Genomic DNA, 17,597 nt, shown 5'->3' on the forward strand with positions numbered 1-17,597 from the left:
CAAAACTAGCTATTTCTGAACTACAATTCTAAATTCCTGGGACAATGAATCCTATTGGCTCAGCTTTGGTTAGATACATTTCTTTGATCCAATTATTTAGATCTACAAAGAGCTTTGCAGTACCAACGTGACAGCAACTGCTGGAGCTCACTTCTGAGTAGGTCGCTAGGTGTAGCACTCACTGGAGAAGTGCGGGGACTGGCCAGACCCTGCTAGAGGGGATCTGCTAAAGGCCCAGCTGCAGTCAATCCATTCTGCCTCGCCAAAGCTAGACTCCCAGGGCTATGATCTTTGAGGCCCAGGGCCCAGAAGGGTTGCTGGCTCATACAGACACTGCGAAGGACCTCCACAATTAAGTAGACATACTGGATATAATGTTCATTAAGGCCACTTACCAAGTCATTCCAGCTCTCGTCTTCTGAGCAGGTAGAATTCCATTTCCTGCCACTCCCTAAGGTAGGATGGTTCTGGCCAATAAGCTGTGAGCATTTAATGACCTGTGAACGGCCTTCCAAAATGGTCCTATCCTTCCACCACAAGCATTGACAATGTTTCAGATAGTGGTTGCTCCTGGTGTAAATATTACAATGCAATGTACATGTGATGGACATGTAATATAAGCAGAAATAAGTTGGAAGTTTGGGGCTGTTTGTTAGTGCCACATGCCTACACTATCATGGCTGATACCACGTGAACTGGGCTGGAAACTGTATTATTTCTGGGAAAAAGTGCTTGGAGATTATAATTCGCCGCACTCTCTCCTCCTCTCTTCTGGGCCTCCCACCACTAATCCTTAAGTGCTGTTTCCCAGTACTTAGTGATACCACCAAGAAATAATACAGTCGAGGGTTTCTTGCTTGGAAGGGGTTGATGCTCAAGGGTGTGCATACACAGACAGAGTTTGTTTAGGGGAGTTTGGCACTCACTGCAGACACAGAAAGAGCTGCCTTTTATGGAGACTCAACTCATCTTGGTTTTCAGAGGGTAGGGCCCTAGGCAGGGGATGCAGCATCATCTCCTGCGACCAGGTGAGGCTCTGATGCTCTCCTCCTTCCTGCAAAAGTCATGGAAGAGAGGTTTAGGATTCTGGAAAGCCAAGCCGAAAGCCATGGGTGCTCCAGCACACATGCAGATTCCGAATGTGGGAATGCTATGTGATGATTTTATGAAATATAAAAGTCAAATGAATTTTTTATGAAGAAGTTATCTTCCCAAGATGCAATAATGGAAAATTCCTTTCAAGAACTGGTGTTTAGACCTCACAAAAATGCGCAGCAAATTGCATTGTGATTTATTTGTCAATGTTTTTATAGGTTAGGCGTTACTTTCTACCCCACAGCTGGAGTCAATTTTTAATATTTAAAAGTGGAAAGAAAGCAAAACCTAAACACATGCAGAGCTGTCTGTTTTATATTGAGCTTTTCCCAAACAGTGCTGTTTAGAACTGAACCCTGAGCATGGTCGGTCAGCGGCCAGCTGGCACTCCTTCCCTGCAACACAGAATTAAAGTATCTGGGACTGGGCAGATTACATATAAGACCTCCTAAATTGTAGTTGGTGGGTCTGGTGTTTATAACCACTTTCAAACGCATGTAGCCTGTCTGCCCTCCCGATTGAAGAGGGAAAGAGTCTTTGTGCTTTTTATCCTGGGTTTCCCCTTCATGCTCCAAGCTAAAGGTGCTGTGAACATAATTTTCAAGTCCAGTGGTTTCTGGCCCCCTTTGATGGCTGGGTTAGCGGGGATTCCACAGATGGTCTCCTTGGTGATTTCTAGCACAGCAACCAATTATAGAGAAGCAGCCAGGCTTCTCTCGACTTTGATTTCTATGGAGTCTGGTCTGGGAACTACCCAGGGCCCATCTTCCTGGGGCTCCAGGTAAAACCACAATGCTGGCCTTGAAGGTGGGTTCTCATGGCAAGGATTCAAATCACAAAAGTGATTTGGCCTTGAAGTTTAGTTCTATTAATTATTCACTTAGGCCAAGTCTCCAGGCTCAGGTGGGGCCCTTATTCTATCTAACGACAAAGAGTTCACAAAGCAAAACTGGGTCTGTGCTTTTGGGAATACCACCACATGATGTTCCCAGAAACACAGCATTCCTACCTCAGCGCCTGGCACAGCATACTTCATACTCAACTGCAGCCCCCATTGTTGAAGCCTTCAGGCTGGCACCGACTGCTGTGAAGGCTGCCATGGGTGTGCTTACCAACAAAGGATCCTGTAACACACAACATCTGGAAGACGGGAAAACAGCCCTAATTGTGACAGGCACAGTCCCTTTGGGTGGGGGTTGATACCCTTCTGATGGGAGGAGATGTTTCTCTTTGCCCTCTCTTTCCTGCTCCCTCCTGATCATTCTATCGCCAAGGCCCACAGGAGGAGTTGAGCCTTTTCCAGATGTGTGCATTGGTCCAGCTGAGTCAGCCAGAGGAGGGCCCTTGAGGCTGCTGATAACACCCCCCAGTCAGGCTTCGAGAAGTAGCAACCACTTTCCAGAGACAAGCTTGGGGTTCCACGGAGCCTCGGCAACCATGGCAAGGTCGGATGTGCAAGCATTTTGGGCTCAGCTTCAGTCCCATGGCCCTTCCCCGGGAATCAGGCTCGGCTTCAGTCCCATGGCCCTTCCCCGGGAATCAGGCTCGGCTTCAGTCCCATAGCCCTTCCCCAGGAATCAGGCTCGGGGTCTTCAGCAGGAACATCAGCATCTAGAGAACCCTTTCAACAAAGGCCCAAACCCACAGCGTCAACAGATGGAGGGGCGAGGAAGAGCAGTGATTATTGCCCATCACAAAAGGATTTCTCGCTTCACAAACAGGATTTTCCATGGATTTCCTTTCAGCAGTGCATGCCCCAGGAACACTTACCCTGTGATCGGATTTAATGCGCAAATCTCCAGGAGCACACCCAATGCGTAGAGGGAGATTCGCAAGCACTTGGGGCTAAGGCAGAGGAGCTGCCCGCCAGAAGGGGGAACCCTTCCCCTTGCTGAGACAGCTTTCACAAGTCTCCAAATGACCCACTCTTTACTCAATAAAAAACACATGGGGGTTAAAGAGTGAGGACTCAGGGCTGAACCCTACTGTCCAAAAGAACCCAGAAAACCAGTGGGATTGTGCTTTTTCCCGAGAGCAGTGGGTAGCCACTGAAGGATTTTCAGAGATAATGGAGGTGCACTGAGTATCCTGTCTTTTTCAGCCAATACCTCTAATGCCTTTGGGAATCCAGGAATGGCATTCCCGCATTTTCAACAACTCTTAAAATGCTTTATAGTGATGACCTATAAACCAAATACTTTTTAGGGACCGAGGGCTGGCTCAGGTTTAGGGGTGCTTCTCAGGAAGTGTACAGCTTTGTTTTGTGGGGGTATAGGGAACAGATAGGCAAACTTTAGGGGGATGAGAGGGAGGCAGAGTCAGAAATGCTGTTGTTTTATGCTCCAGTGGCGCTCCAAACCTTGATGCAAGCCACTTGGCACCAAAAATGGTGCTGTTTGAAAGCTAACGGGCAGGACATTCTGAGGAATGGGTTGTGGAGATAAGCATCAGGAGGAAGCTGCCCCGTTTGAAGTTCGCCTGCATCCAGGAAACCAAGAAAAGCGGAGCCACCCATTAGCTGGCCTGCAGTGCACACACGCACTTGCTCACGGACTCCAAACCCTGTCCAGACACAAACATCTCACAGAAGTAAATGAAGGGGGCCCTGACCGGTTGGCTCAGTGGTAGAGCGTCGGCCTGGCGTGCGGAAGTCCTGGGTTCGATTCCCGGCCAGGGCACACAGGAGAAGCGCCCATCTGCTTCTCCACCCCTCCCCCTCTTCTTCCTTTCTGTCTCTCTCTTCCCCTCCTGCAGCCGAGGCTCCATTGGAGCAAAAGATGGTCCGGGCGCTGGGGATGGCTCCTTGGCCTCTGCCCCAGGCGCTAGAGTGGCTCTGGTCGCAACAGAGCAACGTCCAGAGGGGCAGAGCATCGCCCCCTGGTGGGCGTGCCGGGTGGATCCCGGTCGTGCGCATGCGGGAGTCTGTCTGACTGCCTCCCCGTTTCCAGCTTCAGAAAAATACAAAAAAAAAAAAAAAGAGAGAGAGAGAGGGAGAAGTAAATGAAGGGGACTTTCCTGAGAAAAAGAGCTGGGGAGACAGTATTTCCTTCCTGTGCTGAGGACAAAGTCACGGTATTATTGGCAAGAGATGCGAGCTCCCAAGGGCAGAGACTGGGCAGCGTCCCTGTGTTACTGCTGAATATTGGTAGTAAAAGCAAATGTCTTGACTTCATAGCACTCCATAGAACCTAAGGGGAAGAGATGAAAATGAGAAATGAGTGTTGTCTTAAATGAATACTTGACCCCAGAATCAGGGCACTGTGATCTCCCTCCAGAGTGACTGTGATGGGTTTCCAACCTCTAGTCTTGATGCTGTCCGCCATGTTCCTTCCATAGTGCTGCCAGAGGATCTTGCAAAATTTCATCTGCTTAGAATCCTTCAGTGGCTCCCCACTGTTCCTAGGATAGAGCCCAACTCTTTCATACAAGTTATAAGGCCCTCCATACTCTCCTTGCTAAGAATATCTCTGAATATCACCTCTTACTCTTTCTGTCTAGCCATTCAGAAAGTCTTGTTGCTTCCTGGATGTGCCATGTTTTGAGTGGCCCAACAGAGGTAAGTGGTGCTGGGGTGCTGTAATGTATCTTGGGTCTTTTCTTCTTAACATTGGCTAGAAGTTGCCCATACTCTCATGGTTGAGAGGCCCCCAGAGACTGGGACATATGCCTTCTTCTGTCCCTCCTTGGCTTTGCCCCTGCGAAGTGTTTACTCTTCCTCTGGCTCTTTGATCATATTGGAGCTCTCTTCTCAGCCCTCCACTTCTCTTTTATCCTTCAAAAGTTGAATTAGACATTATTTCATTAGGGGAGCCTTTCCTGAGCTCCAAGAATGGGAGGAACACCCCTGATGTCTCTCTTCCAGGTCATCCTGGGCTCATCCTTACTGTACCTTTTGCTCACTGTGAGTTACTACCTGCTGACATGTCTGTTGACCCCTCTAGACTGTGAACTCCACAAAAGTGGGGCTTTTTTCCTGCTGTGTCCCCATGCCTAGTCCAATGTCGGTCATATTGTTGGAACTCAAAAAATATTTTCTGAATTAAAATATTTTTCCCCTCAAGCTATCAAGGTAACATTGGCTTTTGGGGCCTCTTTTTTTTTTTTTTTTTTTTTTAAATCAAGTAAGATCTCTTATTAATGATGCCACAGCCTGACCTGTGGTGGCGCAATGGATAAAGCGTCGACCTGGAACACTGAGGTCGCCGGTTTGAAACCTTGGGCTTGCCTGGTCAAGGCACATATGGGAGTTGATGCTTCCTGCTCCTCCCTCTTCTCTCTCTCTCTCTCTGTCTCTCTCTCTCTCACTCCTCTCTCTCTAAAAAAATCAATCAATAAAAAAATAAATAAATAAAAAGTTTAATAAAAAAAAAATGATGCCACAGTTTGGCCTGTGAATGGTGCATCTGTTACAGATGGGGCTGGGTTCTTGGTTCCATAAACAATAGCCCTTCTTTGAGAGCTCTCCCTCTTGCAAATACTCCCACTACTTTAATATTATGAAGCTATTTTTCAGTGTTTAAGGACATCATCTCTGCTTAACAAAATATCAGAGTAAAGTAGTTAAGGCTAGTGGTTCACCTGGCATTCCAGCAATTAGGAAGCTTTGTTAACAGGCCAGTTGGGCTGAGGTTATGTGATTACATGTTCTCGACTCTACCTTGATGCGAAATGACATGTAAACAAATGGAGAGCAGGGATTGCTAAAACACTTTCCAAGGCTGTCAGAGAGCCACAAAAGTAAAGTTTCAATTTACTCTCTCACATCTTCCTTATCTTTAGGACCCAAGCTCTGCAGGTAATCTAATGATAAGGTCAACATTCGATTCCATCAGCCTGATAACCTGCTAATGTCAGATTCCCACTGAAGCAGAAACCTGAAGAGAATTAGATGACATGAAACACCCCATCCACAACCAGAGTGGCTGACAGAGACATTACGTGTTTGGCTCTTATAAGTGTTCATGAGCAGCTGCTTACTGGGAGTGGAAGGCCTACCCATTCTACAGCCCAGGCTCGGCCTTGCCTCCTGCCCATACTGCTAGGGATAGTGGCTTCAGACATACAGCATTTCTTTTTTAAAATAGGAATTGTGTGTGTGTGTATATATACACATTTTTTTTTGAGAGAGAGACAGAGAGAGACATAGAGAGAGACAGGAAGGGAGAGAGAGGGTGAGACGCGCTAGTGACCTTGGGGTTTTGAACCTGCAAAATCAGCATTCCAGGTTGACACTTTATCTATCTACTGCGCCACCACCAGTCAGGTCACACATATATACAGACTGTGGTGCTAAGCTACCTGCTACTTACCACCTTTGTGGATCTTGGGGGACCTCTCTGTGCCCCAGTCTCCTCATCTGTAGAATGGGGATAGTAACACTATCTCTCAGGGTTGTTGAGAGGATTGGATTAGTTAATAAGATATTTAAAAGATCATATAATATGATCTTAATAAAAAGACTTTATAGTATCTGTTTTGGGTTGCCTTAAAGTCATGAGTTCAAAATGCTCGTCTCCAGCTGCCCTGCTACGTTGACAGTGATGAACAATAAAGCAGCATATCTTGTGTACATGATGTATATTTCATTGGAACATTAAATGTTTTGTCACCCAGCATGCTGAAATCAGAAGAGACCTAGAAATGAAGTGGCTTTGCTGGTCTGACCAGGCTGGAGTAAGTTACAGAAGCAGGCTTTCAGAATGTGGTGCTGGGGTTTGGGGACAAAGGAGCCATAGCAAGTTCTGTTGCTTTTCAATTCAGATAATAGAGCATTTTGATGCAAGCCAGTCCCAAAGGCTGGGTGACCTCAGAGTAGTCCTTGCTGCTAGCCCAAGTCCTCTGTGTGCTGGGGCTGGCTTTGCACAGGCTGCGCAAGCTCTTCAGTGGAGCCTGTTAGGTCAGATTCCAGGTGGCAGAAGTCCCTCTGAGGAGGCTTGCACTAAAGTGTTCCTTTCGGCAGGGTGTTTGAAAGTGGGTTGACCCAGGAAGAAATGTGCTTAGAAGAGAGTGAAGAAAGACGGTATGGAAGGAATTAAGAGTCCTTTTACCAGTTAACAGGAACTGTGGGGAGAACACTGACGTGGGTGAAAGTGGCTCTGTGGGAAGATGAGGGAAAAGCACAGGTTTGGGATCCTCATTGGAATTAGCACTGACAGCACTGTCGACAGCTTGGATGAGGTCAGGGGAGAGAGAATGGTTCCCAGTCTTCTTTTGAAACAACTGGGTGGCTTTCCAGGGTGAGCTACAGTGTCTGTGATAGTCCTGCTGGTCCCTCCTCCACCATCCTGCTCGTCAGAGCTTCCCTCCCCACAGACCAGTGCAGACTCACTGTCCTTTAGAGCTGGGGGTGATAGGGCCAGAATCTTGCCTTGGAGTCAAGTCTGCATCCATCCATCAAAATCTCTGGGCATCTAGCTAATTGCCCAAGTAGGTGTTGGGAAGACATCCATCCCTTCCCAGATCTAGGGTGAAGGCTGCTTACGGGATGTGAGTGAGCATCTGTTCCTTCTGCTTCCCAGAGTGTTCCATAGCGCAGTTTTAGAAACTGGGGTAAAGAGGAAGGAGAATGTGATGCTTCCCCCTGAATTACTATCACAGAATCACAGCTAAGCCAGGGCTGCTTGGGAGAGGGTGCTTCCTTCACTTGCTTAACTGCATCTCTTTCCTGTGCCTGGTCCATCTGCTGGCACCTTGGCAACCAAGGAGACTGCAGGTCTAATTTTCAGAAAATCCTTTCAGATCTGAAGACTTAGCTATCTGTTTCTAGAAAGCTCTCACATAATTATCATCAGTGTCTCCCTCTCTCACACACACACAGAGACATGCACAATTCTATTTACAGTCCAGAAAATGTCCATACATTCTGAATATATACTCCACCCTCCCCACAAACCACTGTAAAATGCTAAAAACCTACACATGCTTGTAAATAGTTCACCCTTAAATGGAGCAGGATCTCTGAATACCCTATGAGTCACGCAGCTAAAATGTCCCCCCGGGAGCCCGACTTGGCAGCACACATTTTCCTATAAAAAAAATGAGTTCAGAGCTTTCCACGGCACCCAGCTTTATGCCAGGAAGAGACCGTTTGTGTTTGGAGGAAAGCCAGCAGTCAGGAAACCTGTGAATCCAAATGCTAAGCCCTTTACCTGTAGGAAACACTCCCAAGGACATCACTGAGCAGAACAGTGACAGTAGAAAGAGCAGTAGACAGGAATGGGGGCAGGGTTCTAGTACAAGCCCCGTGTCCCTTCAGGAAATATGGACCAGATTCAATCCTGCAATCATTGAGTGCCAGATATGTGCTGTGGGAAAGAAAAAATTTAAATGTATGTATTTTTAAATTTATTGATTTTTTAGAGAGAGAAGAAGGGAGAGAGACACACACAAACATCGATCTGTTCTTATATGTGTCCTGATTAGGGATTGAACTCACAGACCCTGCTCAAGGGAATGAGGTTTCAACAAACAGAACTATCTGGCTAAGATGGAAATAAAGCTTTTTAAAAGCCAAAATTCTCCTTAAGGAAGTCTTGTGAATGGGTAATGATGTCACCACATGGCTAGGATTTGGGGCCCCCAAGGAGGTTAAGAACCACCCCTCCCAGATTTAAGAGGCTAAGGTTCTGTGTCTCCCTGATGAAAGGCAGCCTCAGGTCAGGGTGAGTGGAAATGATGTCATCACAGAAATGTCACGACCATAGGAGAGCCTGTGAACTCCTTCTGTCCTTCCACTACTGACCATTGCTAAAGTACGGGGCTTATAAATTCACACAACCTGACAGGCACTAGGAAAGTGCCCACGGGGACAGGAGAGCAGTATCAAATGGCCCTGGCCTGAGCTGTCCCCTAGGGCTCTTCTCTGTGTCTCAATGAAACCATGCAGATCATAGCTGCAAAGCCAGAAGCTGAGAAAAACCTTTTTAATGAGTTGATAGATGCCACTTTACTGGAGGGCCACTGGGGGAGGCGGCCAGCCAGGGATTCCTGAAGGCATCTCCAGCACCCGGAGCCTGGTGAGGAGGACAGGCCTATTTCCCATGGGGCTCGGGCAGCCTCAGGCTGGAGGGTGGTCTTGGCAGTTCCCACCTGCGGATGCTGGGTCTCACACAGGCTCCTCTCTCTCCCACTCACCTGCTTTGCATCAGCTGCCTGCTTCCTTCCACATCTGTGCACACAGCAACTATGGCTACCTATGAATTCCTACTTGAAGGAAACAGATGGGGTTTTATAGCCATGGCTGCCAAATCCTTCTGGTCCATCTTGAAGCTCCTTCTGCCCCCACATTGGGACTAGTGAGGTCTGCCAACCTCTTTTCCCAGGGACTCAGCAAGAGCCCAAATCTCAATCTCTGTTCCTTCTTCCTCTCTAGTTTCTACTTCCTTAACAGTGACCTCTCTCCAAAGACAGGGAGGTCCAGGTCTCTTTTTCTGTTCTTCCAAACTACACTGTGTGGCTACAATTTATTAACTTTATGACTGGGATTCTTTCAGCTCTTAGACTGGGTTATCACCATTTGCTTGAATCTCCATGCCATCACTGAATCCTATGGACTACATCTCCCAGAATCCCTTGTAACTGGCTTCCCCAGTGGGAGGTATCTGGAAGAGGCTAAAGGCTGGGAGGAAAGATGGGTGTGGGGTATTTCTTTTCAGCTATTCCCTATCCTCTCTCCTCTTTGGCGTTGTCTCTGGCTTTAGGTAAGGCCTTACGTTGCTTCATTTTCACTGGGTCACAGTTAGGCTGTTCCGTCTCCTCCCCTTAGGCTTAGGGGGTTAATGACTTCCCACTCTTGTGCTTCACCACCCTGAGTGTTCCCATAACCCTGCCCACACTCCTGCAATAGTCTCCAATTTTATTGTTTCCTGTTGAGACCATATTGATGCAATAGTCCTCTAGTTTGTATTTCAGAGTTTGACTCACCAAACTTGTAACATTGTATAATTTTCCCACCGATACCATTAGAATGGATGCTTTGCTTTTAATACTATTCCTATCAGAAATTCTAGCTGAACTCTAGGCAGGTTAAATTCTTTGACAGATCCATGAGCCAGAGGGGAAAAAGGCACTCTGTCAGAGACCAGATAAAAAGGTCCCTCAAGAATAACAAGAAGTTCCTCTCATAATTGATGGGACTTCTGGCTCTTACCCCTTGATGAAAAGAAGTATGGGAGGCAGAATGATCCCAGATCTGCTTATTTTTAAGAGAAAAAAAATCTAGAAGAATCCATATGCCTGCCACCTGAAATGAACAAATGCTTACTTTAAAAATTTTACTTCAGATCTTTTTTTAAAAAGAAATAAAACATTAGAATTAAAATACCCCATGTCCTCACCCCAGACCTGTTCCCTTTTCTTTCTCCTTTCCCAAAGTGACCACTATGATGAATTCCATGTGTCTCCAGCCGTTGTCTTTACATTTTAGTATGCATTCATGTATTGACAAATAATATATTACATTGTTCCATGTTTTTAAACTTGGATGAATAATAATATCATCCTATACGTATTATTTATTAATTTGCTTTTATCACTCAACATCGTCTTGTCTAGATCTAGTTCTATTGCTACATATAGACTGGATCCATGCATTCTGGTTGCTGTATAGTTTTCTATTATATGAATATCAATGCTCCACAGCTTATTTATTTTATCCATATTCTCACTGGTGGGCATTTTGTGACTTTCAAATTATTTGGTTGCTATAAGGCACATTCACGAAACATATACAAGAATTTCTCTAGAATATATTGTAAAAGTAGAGTGCTCAGTTTGCTAGGTATGAGTGTTTGCAACCTTATTGTTTGTCAAAATTGTTCTTCAAAATAATTTTACTTACTTGCTGAATTCCTGTTTCCCTGAATTTTTGCCAGTACTTTATATTGTCATAATTTTTTTTTAATTTTTACCAAGCTAAATACATGAACTTGAATTTCCCTGTTTATTTTTAATTTTTTTCTTTTAATTATTTTTTACTTTTCAATTACAGTTGAAATACAATATTATATTAGTTTCAGGTATATACCTCATTGATTAGATTTTATATAATTTACTCAGTGATCATCTCAGTTAGAATATTATTGACTATATCCCTTATGCTGTACTTTACATTCCCATGACTATTCTGTAACAACCAATTTGTACTTTGTAATTCCTTCACCTTTTTCACCCATCTCCTCAACACCCCTCCCATCTGGAAACTGTCAAAATGTTCTCTGTGTCTCTAAGTATGTTTCTGTTCTACTTGTTTATTTACTTTGTTTCTTTAAATTTAATTGTTGATCGATATTTATTTATTGCCATTTTATTATTTATATTTTTATCATTTTTTTTTCCTTCTTCTTCTTAAAGACCTTTCAATATTTCATGTAATACTGGTTTGGTGGTAATGAACTCCTATAGCTTTTTCTTGTCTGAGAAGCTTTTTATATATCTTTTTATCCTAAATGATAGCTTTGCTGGGCAGAGTAATCTTGGTTGTAGGTCCTTGCTTTTCATCACTTTGACTACACTGCTCGCAAAAATTAGGGGATATTTTATTGCTTCTTATTCATTTTGAAATATCCTCTAATTATATTTTTTTGCTAATTCCTTCTGGCCTGCAAAGTTTCTGTTGAGAAATCAGCTGACAGTCTTAAGGGAGCTCCCTTGTAAGTAAGTAACTGCTTTTCTCTTGCTGCTTTTAAGATTCTCTTTTTGTCTTTAACAATTTGCATTTTAATTATGATATGTCTTGGTATGGGTTTTTTTGGATTTATTTTGTTTGGGACTCTCTACCCTTCATGGACTTGTATGTCTATTTCTTTCACCAGATTAGGGATGCTTTCTGTCATTATGTTTTCAAATACTGTATTTACCCATGTATAAGATGCACTTTAAAAAAAAATTGGGGTCTAAAAACTGGGGAAATCTTATACAGTAGTTGTGGAAGTGTGGCATTTCAAATGCCATAAACGGAACTGAGGACAAGGCAATATATGAAGACAGTGATTAGTCATCAGACACAGATGAGGACAAGCTAATGGATGGGAGTTTTGACAGTGATGAGGAATTGTATAAACTTTATGATGAATAAAACTTGAGTTCAATAACTTTATGTAATACTTTTTTTTCAAATTTCATGCCCCAAAATTAAGGTGCCTCTTATACATTGGAACGTCTTATACATGGAGAAATACGGTAGATTTTCAATTTCTTGCTCTCTCTCTTCCAGCATCCCCATGATGCGAATGTTGGTATGCTTAAAATTGTCCCACTATCTTTATTTTTTATGGGTTTTTTTTTTCATTTTGCTGTTTTGATTGGGTGTGTTTTGCTTCCTTATATTTCAAATCGCTGTTTTGATTCTCAGCTTCATTTATTCTACTGTTGATTCCTTGTAAATTACTCTTTATTTCAGTGTATCCTTAATTTCAGATGTTTTTTATGGTTTATGTGTCTTTTTTCATGTTGTTGAAGTTCTCACTAAGTTCCTTGAACATCCTTATAACCATTGTTTAAAACTCTGCATCTGGTATTTTGCTTGCATCCATTTCATTTAGTTTTTTCTGGAGATTTCTTCTGTTCTTTCATTTAGAACATGGTTCTTTGTCTCCACATTTTGTCTGCCTCCCTATGTTTGCTTCTATGTATCAGATAGAGCTGCTCTGTCTCCCCGGCTTGGTAGTGGCCTTATATCAGGGGTCCCCAAACTTTTTACACAGAGGGCCAGTTCACTGTCCCTCAGACCGTTGGAGAGCCGGACTATAAAAAAACCCACAAAACTATGAACAAATCCCTGTGCACACTGCACATATCTTATTTTAAAGTAAAAAAACAAAACAGGAACAAATACAATATTTAAAATAAAGAACAAGTAAATTTAAATCAACAAACTGACCAGTATTTCAATGGGAACTATGCCCCTCTCACTGACCACCAATGAAAGAGGTGCCCCTTCTGGAAGTGCAGCGGGGGCCGGATAGATGGCCTCAGGGGACGGCATGTGGCCCGCGGGCCGTAGTTTGGGGACCCCTGCCTTATATAGTAGGTGTCCTGTAGAGCCCTGTGGTACAGCCTCCTTAGTCACTGTAGCTGGTGGTCCAAGTGTGCCCTGTGTGGGTTGTGTGCATTTTCCTGTTGTAGTTGAGCTTTGATTGCAGTTGGTGTCACTGGAAGGGATTGATTCCCAGGCTAATTGGCTGCAATGGCTGCCTATGACTCTAGTGGAGAAGCTGCTGTGCAGGGCTGGACACTATGGAACAGCTCTTGTTTCAGTGCGGCTTTGGTGCTTACTGAATCTGGCCTTAATTGTGTCATTCATGGAAGTTGTGGGGTTGTAATTCAGCATGGTCTGAAGCTGTCCACTGTGTGCACTGGCTGTGGGGCCTCCCAGGAGGTACAAGGTCAGCCATGGCTTGTGCTACCTAGCACAAGCTAGTGATATGAAAATGGCTGCTACTTGTGCTGGACTTGGAGGTGCCCCGGAGAGGTCAAGCTGTAAACCAAGGCTGGCTGCTCCTAGTGCCAGGTCTGTGACCACTTAGCAAGAGGTACGGGGTACACAGAGGCCAGATGCTACTTGTTTGAAAGATTTTAAGAAAGTCTGAAGCATGAGGTAAGAGTGGCCAGTTGTATGGAAACGCCACTGGAAATGGCTTAGGTGGGCTCACAAGTTGGGTACAGTGCGGTCTCAGTGAATCACCTGGGCAGGGCAAACAGTGTGAGCAAGGTCGATGGCTCTATGGGGATGGTCTCAGAAAAGGAAAAATGGCTTCTGTCAGCACTTTTGTCTGGCAAAAAGCTGCTCCCCTCCAAATCTTGCCTTCATGCCAGACAGTTCAGTTCCTCCCCATATGTCCCTGGTTCCTTTCAAGCTGCTGCCCCGGCACTGAAGTTCAGGGAGAGTGAGTCTGAGTAAATCCATGCATGGATCCTTTAAGAGGAACTGACTAAGACTCTAGCAGCTTTCTGTAGGTTTTTGTAGCCAGAAGTTATGGAGACTTCTCTTTCTCTTTGTATCTTTAGTTGTAGGACTTCCATTCAGCTTGATATCAGGTGGTTCTGAATGATGGTTGTTCTGTAGTTTAGTTGTAATTTTGATGTGGCTGTGGGAACATTCGAGTACTGCATTTTACCTTTGCTGCCTTCTTGACCGGAAGTGAGTTTCCTTAATTAAACTGAACACTCCTGTTCATTGGTAAGGTCCAGAGATCTTTTTGTGTGTATAGTGGATATTCAGCGTGCTCCTGCAACTTTTTGGTTTATAGTCTTTCCGCATTTTTTTGCTGGTCTCTCTGTCTTTTTTAAAAATTGACTTAAAGAATTACTTTATGTATTTCAAATATTAATCTTTCTTTGTGACTTGCCTTTTACTTTATCTTTTCAAAAGTTTTAAATTCCAACAATTTTTTTGATTTCTGACTTTCATGTCTTATAAATTATTTCCTGTCTCCATGTCATAAAAACATTCTCTTAAGCATTTAGATCTTTAAGCCATCTGGAGCTTTTTTTTAGTGTGGTGTGAGGAAGGGATGTAATGTAATTTTTTTTCACCTAAGAAACCAGCCATCCTAACATTTTTATTAGACTCATACTTACTCCATTAATTTATATGCTACTCGTCTCATAACATTTATTTGATATGATATTTACTTCTGTTTTATTGATAGTTTTTCCCCCTGTCCCTCCCCATCTCCTATTGAGTTAATGTTAAATAAAACCCATAGCTTCCTATCTTTTCTCCCCATCCTCCTCCTCAGTTCTGACCTGCACTCTAGACCTATTTTTAAAAGAATCATTATCATCATTTAACTTATTGATTGCTTACTGTGTGCTAGGCTGTATGCTAATTACCCATATATTATTTATTTATTTCTCACAACCTTCAAAGGTAATTCCTGTTTTGCCATCAGACACTGAGGCTCAGAAATTGAGTAACTTGTCCATGTCTCAGCCAGTAAAAGGCAAAACTGGGCTAGAACCCAGGCCCTTTCCCCCGGAGTGTTGATTTGGTACTCTATTTCCATTTTCTAGCCTGCAGGACCTCCACAATCAGCTCCCCATCTGATCTCAGAGGACTTCCATCTATAAAACGGGAATATTAGTTCTTTGCAGGATTGTCGTAGGACTGTGTGAGATTATTAACGTAAAAGCACTTGGCACAGTGCCTAGCACATAATAGGTGTTCAGTAAACATCAGCTAAATTTGAATAAAAAGTACACAATAGTTGCCAAAGTTTAAAAAAGTAAATAAATAGAAGTTTACCCCAGCCCATTTATTCCTGCTTTTGCATCCCAGCAGGGGTTGGGCAAGAGTGAGTGGGAGTGAGTAGGGGTAGAAGTCATCTTTGGAGAGCTTTCCTTTCCGCTCTGCTTCTTCTGGTTGGGGCTCCCAGGAACAACAGGAAAACTGAGTAGAGGAAGCTGACAAGGATGGGAAGCCCTCAGAAATCTTATTTTATTCTTGCTGAACCTCAGGGCTAAGGGTCAATAGCTGTTTTATGGCTCTGGACTTGCACAGCAAGCTTGTCTATTGAATGACATCCTAGCCCAGGTTTCTCATCTTCTGGCACCCAGAGCCAAAGGGAGACACCTCCCTTCTTTCTGGACTGCTTGGGCTTGGACTACAGCCAGCTATCCTTTTAGTGATTACCATAGCAACAAAGCAACTATAGGTTTTCCTTAGAGGAAGCAGGTGAAACAAGACAGCCTTTCTGGGCAGCGTTCTGACTAATGGGAACCACATTGAGGAAGGAAGCTGATTGACTTGAAAATTCCAGTGCTAGCATGAAGTCTCCCTTTAATGCTGGAGGAATTACGGTCACTTGCAATTTTCTTGCTAATTGAAGTTTTTGCAGGAAAAGCAAACACATATATCCACATATGTATTTCCACATTGATTCTGTTTGAGAAGCAGTGTGCTGGACACTTTGGTTACCAGCTTTCTTTGACTCTACCACTCACATCTGCACTGTGTCATCAACAGCTCCGGCCATGGTCCCAGGACACTGCAGGGCTCAGAGCAACAGGAAAACAACAGTGGGGAGGAGAGTGCCCTTTTCCCTTGTTTAACTTGGAAATCTTGCCTGAGTCTTACAAGAAACAATATGTTAGATCCTCAAAGAAATGAAAACTATGTCAAATCGCTCAGAGAGAAACACCCAAGGGCTACAGCCTCTCTTCCTGTGCTGGTGGTTTGGCGAGGGGAGTTGAAGCAGGTTCCTTCTGCCATGAGATTCCTCTGACTTGGAAAGGGTGAGAATTTTCTCTCTCTCTCTTTTTTTTAATCCTTTGAAAAAGATTTTAAATTTACTGTGTTAACATGGTTTCCAGTGTCTCACAGAATATAACACCTTCAACTCCCCACATTGGGCCCCCCCATGTCTCATACAAAGTCCCTTTTCATTCCTATTTCACCTCCTTGCCCCTTCCCCATATCTTCACACACACCCCTTCCCTCCGGGACTTGCTGTCCTGTTATCTGTATCTATGTGTTATGTGTATATAGTTTCACTAATCCCTTCACCTTCTCTGATCCCATCCCTTCATCCCCCTTCCCTCTGACAGCTGTCCTGTTTCTCTTTTGTTACTCAGTTTATTGTGTTCATTAGATTCCACATATAAATGAGATCATATTATATTTGTCTTTTCCTGCCTGGCTTATTTGACTTAGCATAATAATCTCCAGGTTCATCCATGCCACTGCAAAAAAGTAAGATTTCCATCTTTTTCACAGCCACATAGTATTGCAATGTGTATACATACCACAGCTTTTTTATCCACTCGTCCTCTAATGGATACTTAGGCTGTTTCCAGATCTTGGCTATTGTAAGCAGTGTTGCAATAAACCTTGGGGTACATATCTTTTTATGAATCAGTTGTTTGGGATTCTTTGGGTATATTCCTAACAGTGGGATAGCTGGGTCATAACGTAGTTTTATTGTTAATTTTTTTGAGGAATCTCCATACTGTTTTCCACAGTGGCTGCACAAGTCTGCATTCCCACTAGCAGTGCGGGAGGGTTCCCTTTTCTCCACACCCTCACCAACATTTGTTGTTTGTTGATTTGTTAATGAGCGCCATTCTGACAGGTGTGAGGTGGTATCTCATTGTGGTTTTAATTTGCATTTCTTTGATGATTCATAATGTTGAGCATTTTTCCATATGCCTATTGGCCACCTGTATGTCCTTTTTGGAGAAGTGTCTATTCAGATCCTTTGCCCTTTAAAAAAAAATTTTTTTTTTTTTATTTTAGTGAGAGGAGGGGAGGCAGAGACAAACTTCTGTATATGCCCCAACAAGAATCCACCCGGCAAGCCCACTAGGGAGCAGTGCTCTGCCCATCTGGGCCCTTACTCCATTGCAACCACAGCCATTTTTTAGTGCCTGAAGCAAGGGCCATGGAGCCATTCTCAGCACCCAGGGCCAACTCACTCTAATTGCACCATGACTGCAGGAAGGGAGGAGAAGAGAAAGAAAAGTGAGAGTGGGAGGGATGGAGAAGTAGATGAGTGCTTTTCTTG

Source organism: Saccopteryx leptura, chromosome 3, assembly GCF_036850995.1.
Source record: "Saccopteryx leptura isolate mSacLep1 chromosome 3, mSacLep1_pri_phased_curated, whole genome shotgun sequence".
In the NCBI taxonomy this organism is placed as follows: Eukaryota; Metazoa; Chordata; class Mammalia; order Chiroptera; family Emballonuridae; genus Saccopteryx; species Saccopteryx leptura.